The sequence below is a fragment of the Acipenser ruthenus genome, chromosome 31, assembly GCF_902713425.1.
Source record: "Acipenser ruthenus chromosome 31, fAciRut3.2 maternal haplotype, whole genome shotgun sequence".
Taxonomy (NCBI): Eukaryota; Metazoa; Chordata; class Actinopteri; order Acipenseriformes; family Acipenseridae; genus Acipenser; species Acipenser ruthenus.
In genome coordinates, this window is record NC_081219.1 from 11,870,016 (window position 1) to 11,889,774 (window position 19,759).

The window sequence follows — 19,759 nt, forward strand, 5'->3', positions numbered from 1 at the left end:
AAGTGATCACGGATTGGAGAATAGGGTTTTAGCAAACACCAGCTATCTTACTGTCTATTTTCCAGGGAGACTTTCATCCAACATCAGGTGGGTATGACTATCCCGATGATGTCTTTTGGAAAGCGTGTAAATGCAAGTAAGGGGGTCGAGGCATGGTGATCCCGGCTGAGTCACCTTACAGTCATGCTGGGAGAAATGTCACTTCTCTCCCTTGTGCCTCGGTCCTTCCAGCTGTAATTCTGACTAAACACAAGCAAAGTTCAACTTCAAAGCAGAGGCGACGCTCAGCTGTTTTATCTTGGTAAATATTTTCCAAAAAATACATTTCTCCTGCCAGTGGGCTTGTCACTTTGGAGTTTGTGGTGGCTGTCAAGAGCATAAAGAAAACAAAACACATAGGAGATCCTTGAAGAATTAGACGAGAGAGGATTCCAGGACTCTGGTACTAGTTAATGGGAGTTGACTAATGTACAAAGAGGTAAGAAAAACTAAATAGCAAATCCATTAAGTCACTTACATTTAAAAACAGATGGCGTGACAAAGCAGGCAACATTTTTTTAAAATATTATATTCACGTACAGTGCAGTGTTAATTCACACCAGCAGGATTCTTTAGAGACAGCTCAGGTTGCCAGACACTGACGGAAATGTTCCTAACCAAACCGTTATATACCAGCAGTCAGCTCTGTGACTTGTTACATGTACAGTTCCGTTAAATCCGATGGTGAACGGCAGTGATCTGCCAGCTACAAATAACTTTGTTTTCAATACTGACACAGTCATTCAACAGACTCATTTTCCATGGATTTTAATGAGGGTTGGGGGTGTGGGGGTAGGTTGAACATTTTAGAACACATAAGAACATAAAAAAGTTTACAAACGAGAGGAGGCCATTCAGCCCATCTTGCTCGTTTGGTTGTTAGTAGCTTATTGATCCCAGAATCTCATCAAGCAACTTCTTGAAGGATCCCAGGGTGTCAGCTTCAACAACATTACTGGGGAGTTAGTTCCAGACCCCCACAATTCTCTGTGTAAAAAAGAGCCTCCTATTTTCTCCTATTTTTACTACATATATATATATGTACACAATTAAACTGCCCCAATAAGACATAAAGACATATTAAAAGGGGCTATATTATTTTTTCTTGACATGTTTCAACATTATAACATATCAGTAGATGCACTGAATTGGGGAAGTGGCATTTTACATGTACGAGAATAGTGGAGAAATTCGATTACTGGAAATAATTTCTATGGCTGCTTATTATTATTATTATTCTTTTTTTATTATTATTTTGGAAGATAGAGGTTTACTACTGCCTTGTGAAAGGAAAAATATATTTTTAAACACTGAATGACCTCATTGTTGAAGTACTGTGATCAAATTTTAATGGGGATAGGAACTGAGTAATGTATATGATATAATTCCAAAAGTCCAGTGTAAACCATTACTATTCAACCTTGAAAAGCTTATTTTAAAAGAAGCCCCACAGGACAATGACAATTTTTCACATAATCAAATGTTCTTTTAAAAAGCAGAAACATCGATGGACAGGCTCTCACACAAAGCTAATGTTAAACCTCAGTCTCTCTTTAAATACCTCATTCAAACAAAGAAATGATGAAGGAATTACCCAAGCATACAACAATAGCGAGAATTAAATTAGGAAAATGTATTGGTTGAATCATTTTCGGAAATTTGCAGGAGATGTCATTATGTATTATCAGCAAAGTAAATACCTGACATGCCATTTATATTGGAAACCAAAAACTTCAATTATCTGAGGGCTTTTTTATTTCTCAAACCACGCATTTGCTCAATGCTGGTTTGCCTAACATCAGATGTATTGCATTGTCTTAATGAATGTGCACACATAGAGAGCGACTGCAAACAATGGAAGTGCCATTAGCCAGGATTGGCAGGTTCTACTTTCACTTTATAATGTGCCAATCTATATTGTTCATTAAAGCTATCCTGTCAAAGGTGCATCATGGGAAATGTCTGGGGTTGTAAGAAACGCTTTGAAAGGGATATTGCATTGCCCTGTGGAATCAGCGCTGTGCGAGTCACAGACAGAGACACATAAGCAATCTAAGGATAAGCGGACAGAATTAATCATCTCTAGCCTTCAGACCAACTGAATTTCACCATGGCAGCTCTGTCACAGCCTGGCTCTAGTAAGAAGCTGGAACAGGAACAGGATGTTTAACCTCTGATCCCAGGCTCCCAATGCAGTTTACAAACAGAGGTACAGAGCAGAAAGAGCGAGAGTGTGCGGACAGTGCGGGCCCTAATAGAACCAATATAGTCATCTTTTTCAGGGTCTTGTACAGGGCTTCCCAACCCTGGTCCTGGAGACACCCATGGTTTTTATTTCAACTGAGCTCTCAATTATGGTACTGTAGCTACAGCATTTTATAAGTAACTTGAACTCTGCAACTTGTTAGGAGCTGAGATAATTTTATTGAAACAAAGTGGCATTATGTATTATGTGACATTAAATTATATAACAGTATGCTTTATATCCCTGGGATTTAATACAGTATTTTTTTTTTAAATCACCCATAACTATAAACACTAAATGCTAGATACTGTACAGTGTATGTAGTAATACTGATATTACTACATTATTCTACAATTCTATGAAAAACGTTATGACTAGAAGAAACCATGGTCCTACTTTTTATTACTGACAATCGAATCCCTACCTGGGCAATAAATATTGGTTCAGGGATAGGAGAGAATGGCAGCACGTGGATAAACCATTGGGATTGTGATAATTGATTCTGTGTTCTGTATTTACATTTTAATAGTTTTTTCCAGCTCTCTCTTCTCCCTTTTCAATGCTCCATTTAATCCTTTATTTTAGATACACCGCTGAAAGAAACTTGACTAAATATTTCTAGCACTGTCAAACTCCCAACATCAAAAACAAAAGAACTGGGGAGGAAAAGGGATTGCTAGAGGAGAAACGTTGACATTCTTTTTAAAAGTAGCACCAAGTGTGGAAACAATACCCTGCCTGCTCTACAGTTTTGCAATGTTTATGCTTTTCATGTCTTGTATTGTTTCATGCATTATAGTTTGTTTTAATTTGCCCATGCTGACAGGATTTAGGCTAGTTCTCCCTCTGGATCTGGTTGACATTACTGGTCATATAGACTCCCTGAGAGTGGCCTCACTCCTTGGTTGCTTCTAAAAACAAGAGGTCTCCTTCCAGAGCTTTTCAAACTGACACAAATCACATCCCAGATCTTAATAGACAGCCACACCAATGAGCACGTTCACTAAGATTGTGATCAAAGACCGCACCGCTTTGTTTTACCTCGTACATATTTTGTTTTTGCAAGGCAGCAATTTTAACCCTCCCTCATAAGGATATCGTTTGACCTTTGTCGGATCTCAACCAAAACAGAAGTTTTACCACATGGTCAATCAACAGGATATAACAACCTGATTTCCCTAGAGAATGCTATGATTTTTACATGTCTGTTAGTACTGGTTATACAAGGTTATACAATATGTGCAGAAATGTGGACAGTGTGGCTAAAATAGCTTCTCTTTTAAGGTATTCTTTATTTTATTTCTGAGTGCCATTTAACAGCTAATACACTAAAACTGCTGAATTTTATTTTCTGGGCTGAAAGCCAAGCTTCCTTATTGAGAGGGACTTCATTGTTAAAAGGCAGAAAGCTTGACAAACAATGGGTGTGTTGCAAAGAGTGGTTTATTATTTACTACAGAGAAGACAGAGTTATTTTGACAACCTCATCTTCTGGAATAAAACCACAATAAGGCTGAGACCAAATAAAACCTTTGACAACCTGCTAATCACACTTAACAAAGCGTTTTCTTTTTATGAGTAGAAGAAATAAGATACTTGCAAAAAAAAAAAGAAAACACTATTAAATACAGTTTTGTGAAGTGCGATTAGCGAGTTGTCAAAGTCTGATTTAGTCTGGACCAAAGACATGTTATTTTCAATGTGAAGGACCTGCAAGGGAAGTGCTGTACCATACCCACTGGCAGGACCCCTCTCTGGAGTGGAATCAGGGCCATGTCTGGAAAGTTCTGTCTACATCCCTTCCTAGCCCCTCCAGCCGCTCATTTATCTGCAGGGCTGGAAATAATTAGCGAGGGCGGAACAAAACAAAGGAGGAAGTATCCATGCTACGCAAGAAAAAAAATCCAAAATGTTGGTGACCTGTGTTAACCGGTAACACGCTTATAGCAGCTTTTAGAAATGTAACAAAAAAGACTCTGACAAGTTATTCTGAAAAACTTGATCACCACAATGTAGTTCACGTTGACAGCTTTTAATGCTGTCAATCAGCTGACATTAATTTCAATCCCTGATTCGGTTTGTCCCGAACTTCTAACGTTTTCTGTTTTCCTGTGAACTTCTGCCGCATTTTCTAACCTGCTGTGAATGGGGGGTGTGGGGGGGGGGGAGTTGTAACAGAAGCAGAATACAGTCTATATGAAAATGAATGCAGTGTTCAACTGTGTGCAGACCTAGGAAGATGCCAAGTCTGGTATCAGTCCTCACATTGCATGAAGTCATTTTCTTTAAAATAAAATTGCTTCTATTCTTTCAGTCAAAAACAGCACAATATGCTTTTCATGTTTCCCATTTCTAGCAGCTGTTTGTTAAATAATAAACTGACAGAAAGTGGTTTATTTAGCAACCACTTTGAACTCTCAGCCAAGTCAAAATGATAAACAGCAGATGAAACATGTGCCCTGAATAGAACTGGTTCAGTACTTACCATTTCCCAGTGTGGTGTAGCTCGTCTTCAGTCCTTTACCCTGAAGACAAAGCCAACACATTCCAAAGCACATTTCTCTTCAGCTGCTTGTTCTGTTTTGAATCTCTGAGATCTAATAGCTAATGACTGGCCTACAGTCCTGGACAGTTCTGGCTTCTGACAGTCCCTCAGCCAAGCTACACCCCTGGGAACAACCAGCCTTGTTTTACTGTAGCACACCCTCCATTCCAAGCCTACACGGCTCATTATTAAAGAGACAGCGCTCTTTTTAAAAGACATTCTTTCTTTTAGTACCCCCCCCCCCTTCCTCCCCCAAACCATTCATTTTTGCACTGTAAGTTAAAATTGTACTAAAAAAAAGGCTTTTGTAAGTAAAAGTGCATTTGCAATTTATTTATGTACTTTTATATTCTTTTGGGAATTTGAACCAGTCAAAGCCCTAATTTAACATACAGTAGCTTACACTTTTTTGCTCATAATGTGGAAATATTTTTGGACTTCATCTTTGGAAGTCTATTGGAAATAGTATGACAGTTAATGTGTAATTACAACTATCACCACTGATTGTGAAGTGTGACCAAAACATATATACATTGCGAGCATACGTTATTCTGTTTTGCTTCAGTCATCAAACTACAAATTAAAAAGAACAGACAGAAAATGATCGTAATGGTGGGCTGGTTAAATGACAGAGATTACTTATAATCAGTACCTTTATTTGCCACATAATATAGCCTTTATCAAACAGTTCAAATGCAAACCCATGCTTCTAAGTACAATAATCCTAACTCCTGTCAGCACTTCCCATGTTTTATTATCTTCCACTGTGGCTACATTAATACAGTGGAGGCAGGGAGACATACAGTACAGTACATGCTTATGTCTCAGAATGCTTGCCCAGTTATGTTGAAACTTGCTAAGGATATTCATAAGCACATGCATTGATGGTATAAACATCTGGAGGTAGAGGCTGTCATGTGCCAAATTTAATATGTCCGCTCATTTTGATGAATCTTGCCAAGGACATTCTTCAGCAGAAGTTATTGAGTGTATCACAATATCAAAGATCTATGGAAGGTGAACAAGCTGTCTGTCTGTCTATATGTGCACACAGTGGATGGTGAGGTGCTATTGTAGGCCGCGGACATGCTTGTTTTAAGAGTATGGGAGGTACATGTGTTTAGTAGCACTTTCCAGACCATGCACTTCCCAATAAATTCCTTTCCTCCAGCTACTTAACATGGTCCACCGCATTACATGTTTCCCAGTCAATAATTTACCAAAATAGCCACAAACATTTAAAAACTGAAAAGAGATTACCGTCTTAATTACCACCTTTCAGCTAGAGTTACGGGATATTTTGAAATCTGGGTCAGACTTCCTCTTCTGATGCCTGTGAGCCTTTTGGGAAGGTTTTTTTAGACCCCTAGAAGCAGAACATGTGCTGCATTGCTGAAGGAACTGGCCCTGCCTTTCTTTTCAACAAGGAAACTTGGCTGTTGAGCTTTCAACAGTGAGCAAGAGCAGGGCATAAACAAAGGATGTGGTGCTCACTCAGCTATTTGACTCAATAAGGCAGCCACTGCTTTGTATTCTTTAAATCCCAGCAAGCACTAGGCCTACTCCTGGCCTTGTAGAACACCATATATTTGTGTCAACGACCCTAGCGTCACAATTGGGTCCCTGTTCCAATTGGGGAAGGGTCTGTGACAGGAATGAAGGTTTACTAATGTAACAAATCTCAAAATTGTGGTCCAGGAACGGAAAAACAGTGTAGAGTTGCCTTATTACAGCAGTATGGGATATGACAATTGTTTTATATTAAAGGTTTTTTTTAATAAGGGTAGTGTGATATTCTGAGCCATATATTATGTCATTTCTATTTACTTTGTGAATAGGCAGGTTGGCACATTTACTGTATTTTACAATAACGACACGGTCTGTTTACAGTAAGCTTTCATCCAGTAATACATGCCTGCATTTCCAGATGAGGCAACAACAACACACCACTCTAAACAAGTGAAGTGACTTGCTGATTGTAATCTAGATAAGGCGTCAGTTAGAGAGTTCCGCCCACTTGTGTGATCAGAGCCCTCAAGTGGACATAAGTGCGGAGCATTAGGACAAGGGCAAGAGGGAGACCCTTATCAGTTCATCAGGAGACATTGGCGTCTCACTGCTGAACTCATTCACTGACAGAGGTTTTTCTTTTCACCCCCTTGTGAAAACATAACACAACATAGTGGGATTAAACAAGCATCTTGCTGATTACCTCCTTCCCTAGAAATTATGATAAGGTCAATATTTGCAGTCCTGATAGACGACCAGACTGTGGTTGCAAAAGCACCAGAGGTATTTCCTATTTAAGTTCTCAATAAATATTGTCAGCTAGCAATGAGAGAGAAAGGAGGGTGATGAGGGGACGGGGGACAGGAGTGCATATAAATCTGCATTTTATAACCAAACTAAAAAGAAATATACAACCAACGTTCATGTCAAGATATAAACGGTATATGGGAAGCGACTGCAACTCAGCTAACCGCTAATGGAGAAATTACTACAGGATTTGTTTTAAAAGAAATGTGTTGTACACTAAAAACAGGACAAATCAAGCTCCCTGGTCCATTTGTTTCTGTACAGGAACCATTGATCAATAAAAAGCTATAGCTGGCAACTAGAATGGAAAATAAATAGCTCAATGTGTATTGGATTGTATCCTGCATGAACAGAATGAAATGATGTACAGTACTTGGTTGTTTCCAATGTTTCTGCGATATCTGTATTCTTCTGTCTCCAAATCAAGGGACTTGCATAAAGTGGTCCGTAGTGTAAGCTGGTAGCAAGGAGTTTATTGTAGATTAAACTTAACATGCTGTCCTCCTATGCCTGGGACATTTGATTGAAAATAGACGGGGAAATAAAGTCGGTATTTATTTAATTATTTTTAATTCATAGGTATATTTTTCTTTTCACCATGTAACCTCAGCAACCACGGTTCACAGTCTCAGCCGATGCTGTATTTTCATCACGGATTGTGGGATGTATGAGTAGGAATAACACTTGAAAATTAATGAGAGAAAAAAATAACCCCATTGTGCTAACGAACAGTACATCACTGCTTTCATTTTCACAGCTGATACATGCCTCTCTGTTACACCTAACAACGCTTTCAAAAGGAGAATGTTAGCTGGGAAATGGTAATTGTCCCTATCATGTACTAATTTGTCCTTCGAGTATTCATAATGCTGATCTCCATGAAGCCTTTTGAATGTTGTACACTTCCACCACCCCTTACTGTGCTTTGCTGTGGCTCTGTCAATGGCAATAGCGTTCCATCATCTTGTTATTTCCCACACTTGGCCTGGCTTTGCATTGAAACTAACAGGAAGCTGAAGTCTCACAGGGGCGTGAGTCAACAGGAAACAATGGTCTTGACTCCATATGAGGAAAACAAGAAATCTGCACAGATTACGAGTACAAAAAAAGCTGTACAAATAAAAAAGCACCCCCAGATGTATCCCTTATTTATTCTTTAAAAAAAAAAAAAAACAGGTATCTCTGGTACCTAGGGGACTTGATAGTTTAATATAATGAACCGCATAGTACCGCAGCTTTACAGATGAACACGCTTTATATCAGGATTGCCGTGCAGGCAGAATTTGTGATATAAAGCGGGTTGTGATATAAACTGGATTTTACGTTTGCCTATAAGTGTGAGAAAAAAGAAAGAAAACTAACGATGACTTAAAGAGCAGTGTTTTAGTACTGTACATTTAGTAGTTCCTTACATTTAATCAAATGCATAGAGTTTACTACAGGACAAATACGTTCTGTACCATTAACTGGAACAAAAATAGTTTGTGTCATTATCTAAAAAAGGCATGAATTGTCGTCTGATGAGAGCTATCAGTTAGGCATTGCACTTGGTGGTTTTTTTTGTGAATGAGACTATGTTAAAAAAGAAAAAATTGATGACGTTGATGTTTCGTAACTGAACTGTATCCCATTAAGACCGCCCACGCAGCATTTGACAGGCTGCACAAAATGTCAGTTTATCAGCCGAGATGATTATTGGTTGTTAGTTGCGTTGAAAGTTAATTCTATCATGTGGTTACTTAGTAAAGCCTGACCACACAGCATTTGACAGGCTGCACAAAACGTGACAATAAGCAGGTTTGTGAGATGATATTAAGATTTCTCTAAGAACCCATGGTGCATGGCAAGTGGTTTTTGAAAAATCGTGATAATAAACGGGGCATGATATTAAGCGAGGTGATACAAAACAGGGTTAACCTGTATATCAAGTATCATTTTACAAATCTTAGAAGCATATCTGTTTGCTACATACAGCTTGCGCATTACTTTGTTATTTACTGTTGTTTAAAGTACACAAGACATTCCTGTTTTACGGTGGATGTAACTCAAGGCAGTTACTGATGCACTTTATATTCTAAAAATTAGTATATACAACCGAAACCTAGTTTGAAAGAAGCATGATTGTGGGTGAGCATTTGTATCCCAGAGTGCAACAGGGAAAGGACCCCCGTATCACATGACTGCAATTCAGTAATAACAGAACAACAAGAGTACAGTCTTTGCTCACAAGCTCACAGCTGGCTGTCCTCACTGAATCCTAGATGTGTCTGCTCCTCAAGTCTGGTGGGTCACACTGTTAAAATTAAGACCAGGCCAGACGGCACAGGCTACTGCCTTCTGTATCACAGTGCATGTAACACGTTCTGTTCAGAACCGTTAAAACTGAGAACCGCACAGTGCTTCTGCAAAGCCCACACCAACTACTGACCTATTCTCTCAGTCTTGTTGTTTTGGCCTGGTTTTTACACAGATTAAGTTAACCTGTAGGAAAGAAGACAGAGTTTGGTCTTCATTCGAGTGGCGAGCATTGCCGTGAATATGTGCTAGAAAAGTTCTGTACAGGAATAATTAAACAAGTTATAATAAAAAAAAGCGATATGTCAATGTGATATGCTTGTGAACGGTGACAGACTGCTGATAAGCCGTCTAACCCATCTCTGCTTATCTAGCTCTCAGCAGCTTCCATGCTTTTCGCACAGATGGTTGGCAGTCACATTTTTGGGTCAATCAGATCCTGTTATTGCAACAGAAGTCCAACATAGCACTCTGTTCTCATCATATCAATAAACACTGAGATATGCAGATACCAAGCGTGACGGGGTGATTAGCCAAGTACACCAGTACTTGTGATAGACTTGCCACCCTGACAGCACTCTGAAGCTACCGATGTGTGACCACATCAGGCTTTGCTGTGAGGAGGATGCTGGAGTCTAGGGACCCAATTTGCTATCTATTTGGATCCACACTGCTGGCTACTGCACAACACGCATAGCACGGACCCAGTAATTAAACTCAACTCACACGAAAAACAAAAACAAAGTGATGACACTCCCAGAGCTTTCAGCACAGATGGTCCTTTTCTGAAAACACAACTGTGGAGTGGCACTCTCTAGTTTTGCTAACCTCCTAGGTTTTGCCAGGACAGTACAGAAACTCAACAGTTTGTCCTGCGTCCAGGCTAATGGACAGGATTGAATCTCTCGACACCAAGATCATTCGGTGTCTGGTCACTCCAGCTCATGTGGACCATTCCGTGGAGGTGCATTTCTGTCAATGAGTATTAATGGGAAGATTGCTGAACAGTGTTGAATATGCAATCTGTGTGTGTCGTCGGGAATCCAGCAGAAACACAGCTTTAAAAAAGTTTCGTGGTGCAGTATATATTGCATATATTTTCATATGTAAAAACATTTCAGTCTGCTGTGATTTAATTTGTCTCTCTATTAATGGCAGACCTCCCTAAAATTGAACCTGTAAGCTATTCATAAACCCACAAAGGAAAGCCAGGCAGCTCCTTTTTCAAATACCTTGTAGAAAAACACCTGAACTATAAAAATGTTAAACTGGCATTAACGACACAGCCACTAGCACACAGACATTCAAGCCTGCAATGAAGGAATATATGAATTGGGGGGAAAAAAGAGGTGAACGCTTTGCACACAAATCACGTATGACTTCAGATAGGCAAAGAGTACAGAAAGATACAGAGCACACGCAAACAAAAACACAGGTTCACGTTGGTACACCTTTCAAAGTGCAGCATACAATTCACATTCATTTTCTCCTATTAAAACAAGATCTCTGTGCGTGAGTGTTTGTCTACCGCTAATACAACAAGAAATACGCAATTACAGACACATACAGTACAGCAGATGGTGCCAGGAAAACAAATACATCACTGTGTACTGATAGCTCAATGAATCTGATTAGTATAAGATGACTTTGAGTAATGATGTTAATACATGAAGCTGCTCACTGCAATGTATTCGCAGTTGGTCAAGATGCACTAATGGTTACTGGGCTGGCAGGCCTATTTTCTACTCATTAGCTGGAATAGATCTGTATAGAAACAGCTGCATTTCTAAATCGTCTCTGATTTCTTTTTAAAGAAGGTCTCTTTCCATGTTTTTGTATGTGCAGCATCATTACGCAAATGAGCCCATTCCATTTCAAGCTGTACAACTTATATTCCAAGTTCTATTTATGAGGCAATATTAGTAATTGCTTTTAATGTCCCCCATCAGTATTTCAAACCACTTTACTAAAAGTTTTCATCGAATTAGGTTTCTAAAGATAAACACTTTCTTCATTATTATCACTAAAGAGAGAGGTTTATGCTGGAAGCTTTTAGAAAACCTGTAAATCCTGTTGCCGTTGACTTTATGACTATTTATAATACTAAAATCAATATTTAGCTTGGAACAGTTGCAAAACAATACAGAACAGTATTTCCTGGATTTTTCCATTGCTTGGCAACAGAAAACAAAAGAATAAACGGTAAGCAAATCAGCAAATGAAACGCACACACAAACACACAGAGGAATTGTTCTGAACTAGTTCACACACTGTAAAGACGGCAGCACAGTTTTTCAGTAGCCATGTTGTGCAGTAATCACGTTTGCCCACAATGGAAAGTTTACAGCAACTGCAGATAAAAATAGAGTTTATTTTGGCCATCCTGGTGGAACCCAGCATAATTTCCCAGGAATGTTGTTTCGTTATGAAAGATGCCCTTTTTCTAAAATCAATACACAGCAACACAAATCTAAAATGTGCTACGGACTGAACACCAATGAAAAGGGTACCGTATATAGGGCTTGTTTTACTGCACAATTTTTACTAATAGTATTAGAACACAGATGGTATCTTCCACATACATTTTCTCCAATCGCAAACCCTATAAATCCCTGCTGTTGAGCTGGATATTGTGTGGGTGAACCATGAGGCAGATGCAAGGATCCCTAGTGAAGCTGTGAACCAGTGCCTGCTTACGAAAGGAGGTACTGCAAAGTCTCACAGCAGCTCATCTCTCGTAACCAGCAGGAACAACCACCAAATCACTAATCTGCTGCTGCCAGCAAGCCTCCCCACCACAAATCAGACTATTTTACCATCTGGCCTGCTTAAAAAAACACAGAGAATCCATCCCTGGTTGAGAGACATTCTTGCAAGAGAAATCCACAGCAAGAAGCAAAGGCTCACCCACGGTGTCAGTCTGCACCCCTCAAGCAAAATGTTTGATTGTGTTTTTAATTATTGATTTACTGTGTGCTTGATACGGTTTCTTCTTTTAAAAATAAATAAATAAATAAACAAATAAATAAATAAATAAAAGCCAAATCAGCAACAATCAATGTATGGAAACTGTCATAGCTTCATAGTCATTGCACTGAAGCAAGTGTAAACTGACCCCATTCCAAGCACTGACTTATTTGGTTTTAACATAATCTACTGTGCTAGAGTGATTCAGTACGTGCCTCTTCTGCATCATGTGGGAATAGCAGATTACAGGGCCAGCCCGTGACAGTGGCATGCTCCTCCCCCGAGATAACTCAGTTAATATGAACAGTCTGTTAATAAGAACACATTTGGCTGCCCCCTGAAGAGTCAAGTCTCCCCCCCCCCCCCATCTCTCTTCTGTAACAAATGGGGAGAACACTTGATTGCATGGACCGTGGCTCACAAACTCTATAATGTGCAGCTGCACAATGATTAATGGGGTTATGGATTCGTCCTGCAGTAAATAGGGTTGGTTCAGTTTCATCCCTTTTTAAAAGGAGAGGGTCCTATGGCTCATTATGCCAGCTTCACTCTGTCCCCAGGCTCCCTGCTCTTAAGGGGCTGTGCCAGCCAATGCCAGCTCTGGAATGGCAGCTAGCAAGTCCTGTAACAGGCTGAGAAAGGGCTGTGGTATTTTCTTTATCCTAGACACAACAAGGTGGATACCATCTTCAATGCAGCATAACGAACCTTGCTGAATCTTAAAGCTGGGTTGTGCTAGCAGTCTTACAAACCTGGGCATAATGCTTTTATGTTTGGATTTAAAAGATCATGATTCAAATAGTATTTCCAGCAAGGGTCATGCTGGAATAAAGCCATAAATCCAAGTTAAAGCAAGAACTATTCAAGGATAAGGATGCTTTGCAAGGGTTATGCTTTGATGCATGGATCATACAGGGGATTAGCAAAACTGATTGCAAAAAATTAAGCATGTTTTGCGCTTGGCATCCATTTGTTTGCTTTACCTGAGGTACAGGATGAGAATTTATCTGAATCTAATTGATTTAAACAAAGCTTGAATCGTAAAGACTCAGATACATGCAACTGGACGATTTGAGATCTGTAAAAAGTGAAGTCTTTGGAAACAATACCATGACCAATGTGGCATGCCTTATCCCAAACTCCTCAACAATGAAAGCAACATCATACTTACAATCCCCATGACGAAAAAGAAAATATATATATTTTCATTGGCACACTTGACACACACAGTATTTTATGATACAGTACATATATACACATTCATATCTTATTACACACATTTGTAGAATTATAATCTCCAAAGGCAAAAGAGAGTGCGAGTGAGGGGATTAGTGAAGTAGGATAGAAAACCCAGCTGAGCCTGTCTCTCCCCCAATGAAAACAGGTGCCATCCTTGCAGCAGATGGGACTTTGTGAAAATGACTTACTGCTTTCTCACAGCACTTTCCCCTACCTGTCTGACACTGCCTCCAGCGCCAAATCTTAATGTGTCACTTCACACTTAAACAGCAGACCTGAGACAGAGGGGGGGCTGGGAAAAAAATACAGCACAGCCCCCTATCCCCTTACAAAGCAAACCGAACTTAGAAAAAACAACAATGAAATCCATCTGGAAACCTGTATAGGGATGCGTTTGTTTTATTCTGCTATATTCTGGTATATAAAATGCATTCACTATGTTTAAAGTCACCAAAACTACTACTAAAGGGATGCTTACTTGGTGCTGTAGTCTACATGTAATTTCTTTATCAGTACTGCTAAATATCTTATGATTGATTTATATATGGATAAAGATTATATCGTGACAGGGATTCTATGGGAGCTTTTATGCCACATTCAAGTTTCTAAACAGGGTTTTGTTTTCAGTAACAGCCTCTATATTCTGTCGGGGACACTGCCATACTTTTGACAAGTGCATGGTGGATTCAACTGAACTGAACGGTTATAAAAAAAACTACACCTGAGGGTCTTTGCGTGGGGTGAAGTATCCGTGTCCACAAAAAGAGATCCGGTACAGTTTGTTTAATCTAAGTAATCCCCCTCTGGAACTGCTGCCCACAAGGAATTACAGACAATCAGCGACAACGGTAGAAAGCAGGAACATTTTAACTACAAACTGATACAGTAGCAGAGACTTTGAAAACAAAAAGGTGTGTAAGAACCATCATGCCATGTAACCACTTAATTACAAACTAGCAGTAAACTTAAATACGATACTTTAAAAAAGCACTTGTAATATCTACAACACTGAATATAGCCTATAGTAAACCATTGACTACTGGACTGGCAGTTTGGACGGTGGCCTTTTTTTCTTCATTATGACAGCAAAACAGTTTGGGCTTGTTTTATTCACAGGAACCTGCTTGTTTATAGATTTGCAATGGTTTCGGGTTTGCTTTGAACATGGGATGCAAAAGGAAGTGGAGCCTCCTGGATTTACTTTAGCAGAGGCAGCTTATTAACGGACTAACTTCAATATATTGTGCTGCTTGCAGTTATATTGATGCTGGGAATGCTTTATTATACCCATAGAAAAGCCCATATTTACAGGAACGCCTAGAATGAAAGCACTGCTCTGAATGAGCAGTATTACAAGGTGATTCTCTTTCGTGGCTCCTGGAAGATATTAGAAGCAGACCTGCTGTATATTAGATATTCTCTTTGAGCGTGTTAACAACGGTTAAATAGCAATGGCAATATAATATTGTTTCATGTTGCTAGCTGCCTCTGTTCTATATCCTGCAGTTTATTTAAAATTGTAAAATGCATCAGTCATAGCAAACAGGAAGCTTAAAATAACTGAGAAAAAAAAACAAACAAGCTATGAAATAACAATGAAATAATTTCTCTGAATTTAGCAAACTACATTTAGCAGCCAGATATTGTACGGGTACATTGAACCATACTTTAATTATGCATGAAATGAAACATTCCTTATAAATATTTCACTTGCAGGATGAAATAACAACAACACTTCCCCAAATATTTAAAAAAAAAAAATCACAAACCTGTGATTGATCAACTTTCAAAAACCTGTTTAGCCTGAATAAAGGCACTGTAACTTGAAATGAAATTATAGAGGCCGGTCCTTCTGTGACTTAACACACACTTAATAATTGTACTTTGCCGTTTACATTACTGAGAACATTCAGAAACAACTGCATAGCTTACCTCCCAAATGCAGACAGTCAGATCATTTTTTGCTTTGATTTGATTTATATTTAAAACGTTATTTCACCCGTGCCGGTGGATACAAGTATAGAAGTAAAACATGAATAGAAACAGATTTAAAAAATAATTATAATAAATAAAGCAGTAAGGACTGGCTTAGGTGTTATATCAAAGTATTTTTTGTTAACATGCTGAATATATTTATGAATACATAAATGCATACATCAATACATATAAAAAAAAACAGCCTTCTCTCTGTCCAAGACTGATACATCCAGAACACCCATGGACATGAATAGAATGTGTTCATTTGTTTCCCGCACATGCCATAATCACAGAAACACTTACCATGCATTCCTTCTGACTCCGCTAAACAAATGAACAGCGCACAGTGTGTATTCTAGTTCAGTAGCAAAGCAAGAAAAAGAAGGGGTGTATCAGCTCAGAGCTCCATTTTCTGCCTGATGTATGCCTCTCCACTCCAGTGCCGTTTAGTCAGGAATCCTGGAGTAATTTAGCTGGTACTTGAAGCGACCCTCTTAACCACGTTCCGCCTTTTTGACTGCTAGGAGAAGGGAGGCTGCCCTACTTCTCTCTCCTGTCGAGGGATAAGGGAAGTGGGCCAAGGCTCTCTCACACTCCCCCTCTCTCTGTCTTCCTCCCTAACTGTATACAAAGGGCTGGTTTTGTTCTCTGTGTTACTATCTTATCCTCTCTCAGTCCGTGTTCTGAGCAGATCCCAGGGAGGGCGGCAGGCAGGCAGGCAGGCAGCAGGAGAGAACAGGCGATTGTGAGAAGCCCTGCCCCTTGCTTGGGAGTGTGTGGTCTTTGTCCTGTCTGCTTTATCAGGTTGGCTCCAGCTCAGGCAGCAGTTTCATGTGGCTGCAGCCGCCTAGGCAGCTCAGTCTATCAGTGTGGAAACAACAAGCTTTTTATAATGCAATGCTAGAAACAATTAGCCTCAGACCGAGAGGGGAGGGGGGTTGGAAATATTATAACCAGATGTATTCTGCTCATCTGACAAAAGGAAACGAGCGTATATATATATACTGTATCTGCCTACTTAATTATTTTTAACTGTAGGAGAATTTTTGATTACATACTGTACCGTGGCATAATTTTACCTGTTCTGAACGCCAAGTGCTTATAATTTTGTTGCCTTAATGGCACCTGTCATTTCAGATTATTATCAAATTGATTTGTTTTCCATTGTGTGAAACTAGACTAGAATGTCTTTTGGGACCTCAACTAAGGTTAATTCATTTGTTATTGGATTACCATTACAAATTAGGGCTTTCCGACACTGTATCGTGAATTTGTGTCCACAATTTAGTGTATTTAACACTCGTGTTTTTGCAATTCGGTTTGACGTCTTAATATTGAGGGGGTTGAAGGCCTGTATAATTATGAACAAGCTTCATGCACACTCTCTCTCATTCAAGTTCCCTTCTGTTTGTGATCTGCAGTTCACTCTTAAATGCCCCACACTAAAGCAAGTGTCATGGCCAAGAGGATTAACTTCATTCCTGGATTATCTGAATTTAGTACAGCCTGATTGCACTAGCTGCTGTAGTAATGCTGAGAAAAAAAAAACACTATGGTAATCTCTTTCATGATAGCATGTTTGCCTTGCCCTTTACATTCCTTAAGCAGAGTATCTGTGAGTCTGCCACACAAGCTGAAGCCATGAAGCCATTTACTATTGAACTGCAAACTCAATGCATCACTTAAAGAGCTAGTACAGTAACTCCAAAATACATATGAGTGCATTTGTTAGGACTGTTTGCAACCATTCTGAGTGGCTTTTATTGCAGTAACTCGGAATTGATTGATCTTACATGTTTTGATAAAGTCTTTGTTAAGCTGATTTGACTCCGAGTTCAGCAGTTGCTCTTCAGTTTTTGTTATCTGCCATAGACACACATGTAATGCAGTATAGATCAGGGTCCTTATATTAAACACCAGCGCCATCTAGTACTAGATGCATTACTAGATGGCGCTAGTTCTTACTTCCAAAAAGTCACTTTGGCACATTACCTAACTCAGGTAAAAAGCAAGGGGACAGTATAAAATAAGAACATTACATTTGAAGCTGCTTGATCTTTAAATAAACAATACAATAGCTAACCAAGGCCAGAGAGTGTTGTTCCAATAATTACACCGAAACAGCGGCAACATCATTTTAAAACGCTAACGCAAGGTGGCACATTCATGAGCCGACTGTGATTGGTAACAGAAGAGTGAAGAAGCACAGTAAAATAGCAATTATGCTCACAGCATTCTCGCTAGGGTGTTTATGAAGCAAAAGTGATATCCAGGTCTTGAAAACCACAGTGCAAACGCAAGACAGCACTAAAACAGATGCATAGCTCAACTAAATAAATACTGTACTAAACAGCCTCTGCCCTGTGTGTCAGCAAATTGCCTTATGCAATCACTTTAAAGCAAGAGAAGAGATGAAGAAAGGTTTGGTGGCAGCAAGTAACATGAAAAGTTGTCAAAGAAGGAAGCAGCATTTTCAAATTCAAATTCACAGAGAAGATCAATTTACAATCACAGGTGTGTCAAGAGTTCTCATCATCCCCAGCCGTATATAATGCAAACAAGCTTTAAGATGCTAGAAAGAACACTGCAGTGAAATATGACTGTTCAAGACAGAAACAGAAGAAACCGGAAAAGTAGATTATTTCTCATTGCCTTATTTAGTATGAAGTCTGACACCCTTGTCCTTCACCGTAAAACAGAGCAGGTTGTGGTTTAGTGAACAGCAAAGTGATGCAGTCACAAGGTTGCTTCATTGACAACTTGTCATCTTCACTTGGCAGGCTTTATCTATACGAGTCATCGTCTGCTGTGGATAATCCGTGGAATTACAGGGAATACCAAAAACAATAAGAGGAATCCTAAAATATCTCACACCAGAGCACCATAAAGGTGTTCAATAGCTATGTTGACTTTCAGCTTACCCTCTTCAACTTCTGTTGTAGTCTGAAAATCCTCTGATCAATCAATATGTACTCTCATGAGCTTTATCCAATATCTGCGCAAAGTAATGTACTGTAGTTTCCATTGTACCATGACCACTACCCCTCAGTGATTAACTGTTATATAAGTCTAATGAAATATATTCACATAGAGTAAGTAGCGGGGTTACGAAAAATATAGTGTTACACGTCCACGCGTGTTGCTACAACTGTTTAAATAATGTGCCTGTAATTAATGTTTTCATTGTTAACATCCTGACAACTTTTTACACTTAAAACTAAAAAGTCTGTTTCAAAGCTCTTTTCAAAATGTCCGCTCTAGTGCACTGATAGTGTAAGGATGATTGCCTACATTGTCAAACGGAACAGAAAAGCCAGAGCACTTCTTGTTATGTTTTTTTTTTTTTAAATTGCTCTTCCTGCAGTGATTTAGAGGACAGATCTCAAACCCCAGTGCACGAGAGCAGACATTTTGAAAAGAGCTTTGAAACAGACTTCAGTCAGGATGTTAACAACGAAAATAAAAATTACAGGTACATTATTTAAACAGGGGGACATACAACGCTGTATTTTTCAGAACCCCACTACTTATTCTTTAACATCCACATACTGTAAAGCACCTTTATGCTTGTCTTTTTGGGAAATTAAAAGGGACTGTGGATGCTAAAGACATGTAAGACATTTATTAACATACAGAACTTCTGTCATTTCCTCTAAGTCCAGTCCACTGTAAAGACAAGTACAAGCAGCTACGACAGTGGTTAGTGACTTTAGCGGGTCAGAGATACTTGAGGGAATTTTGCTTTAAGCTGACAACATAATACAGCCTAGTAGTTAAAGCAAGCCCTGCTGCTGTGTCCATTGGAACCCATATGGTAACTAATATACATTGCACAAGTTTGTAACTTTCTGACAGATATCTGTTCAGACAGCCTGGCCTGCCGATCTCCATTTTCAAATGAGACAGAGGCTGGATTTGCATTTTCCGCACACAAGACAACTATTTCAGTGTGAAATGTTGGTATGATAACAATGTGGCCCATGGCAGATTTCTGGCAGTAACAGCTTAAATGGTCTGTTTACCATCTTTAACCTGAAGCAATATCAGGAGGAGACACCGACGTGGAATTAATTGGTATCCAGCTATACAATTGGATCCAAAGGGCATAAAACAAACAAACAAAAAAGAATAATCTT

At 39.2% G+C, this 19,759-nt stretch overlaps 1 protein-coding gene across 7 annotated transcripts in view; it reads right to left on the bottom strand.

Moving 5' to 3' along the window:
- The window catches only part of LOC131702889 (disabled homolog 2-interacting protein-like), a 237,203-nt gene that overhangs the window by 49,440 nt on the left and 168,004 nt on the right, over positions 1–19,759 (bottom strand). The window contains exon 1 of one of the 7 annotated variants that reach the window (XM_059005248.1): positions 15,927–16,442. The exons of 5 other annotated variants lie outside the window; for them this stretch is intronic. The gene's annotated coding sequence lies outside the window, so the exon portion shown is untranslated. Of the gene's footprint in view, positions 1–4,769; positions 4,940–15,926; positions 16,443–19,759 lie in introns of those variants that run through there. One more of the 7 variants, XM_059005249.1, reaches the window with a different exon arrangement.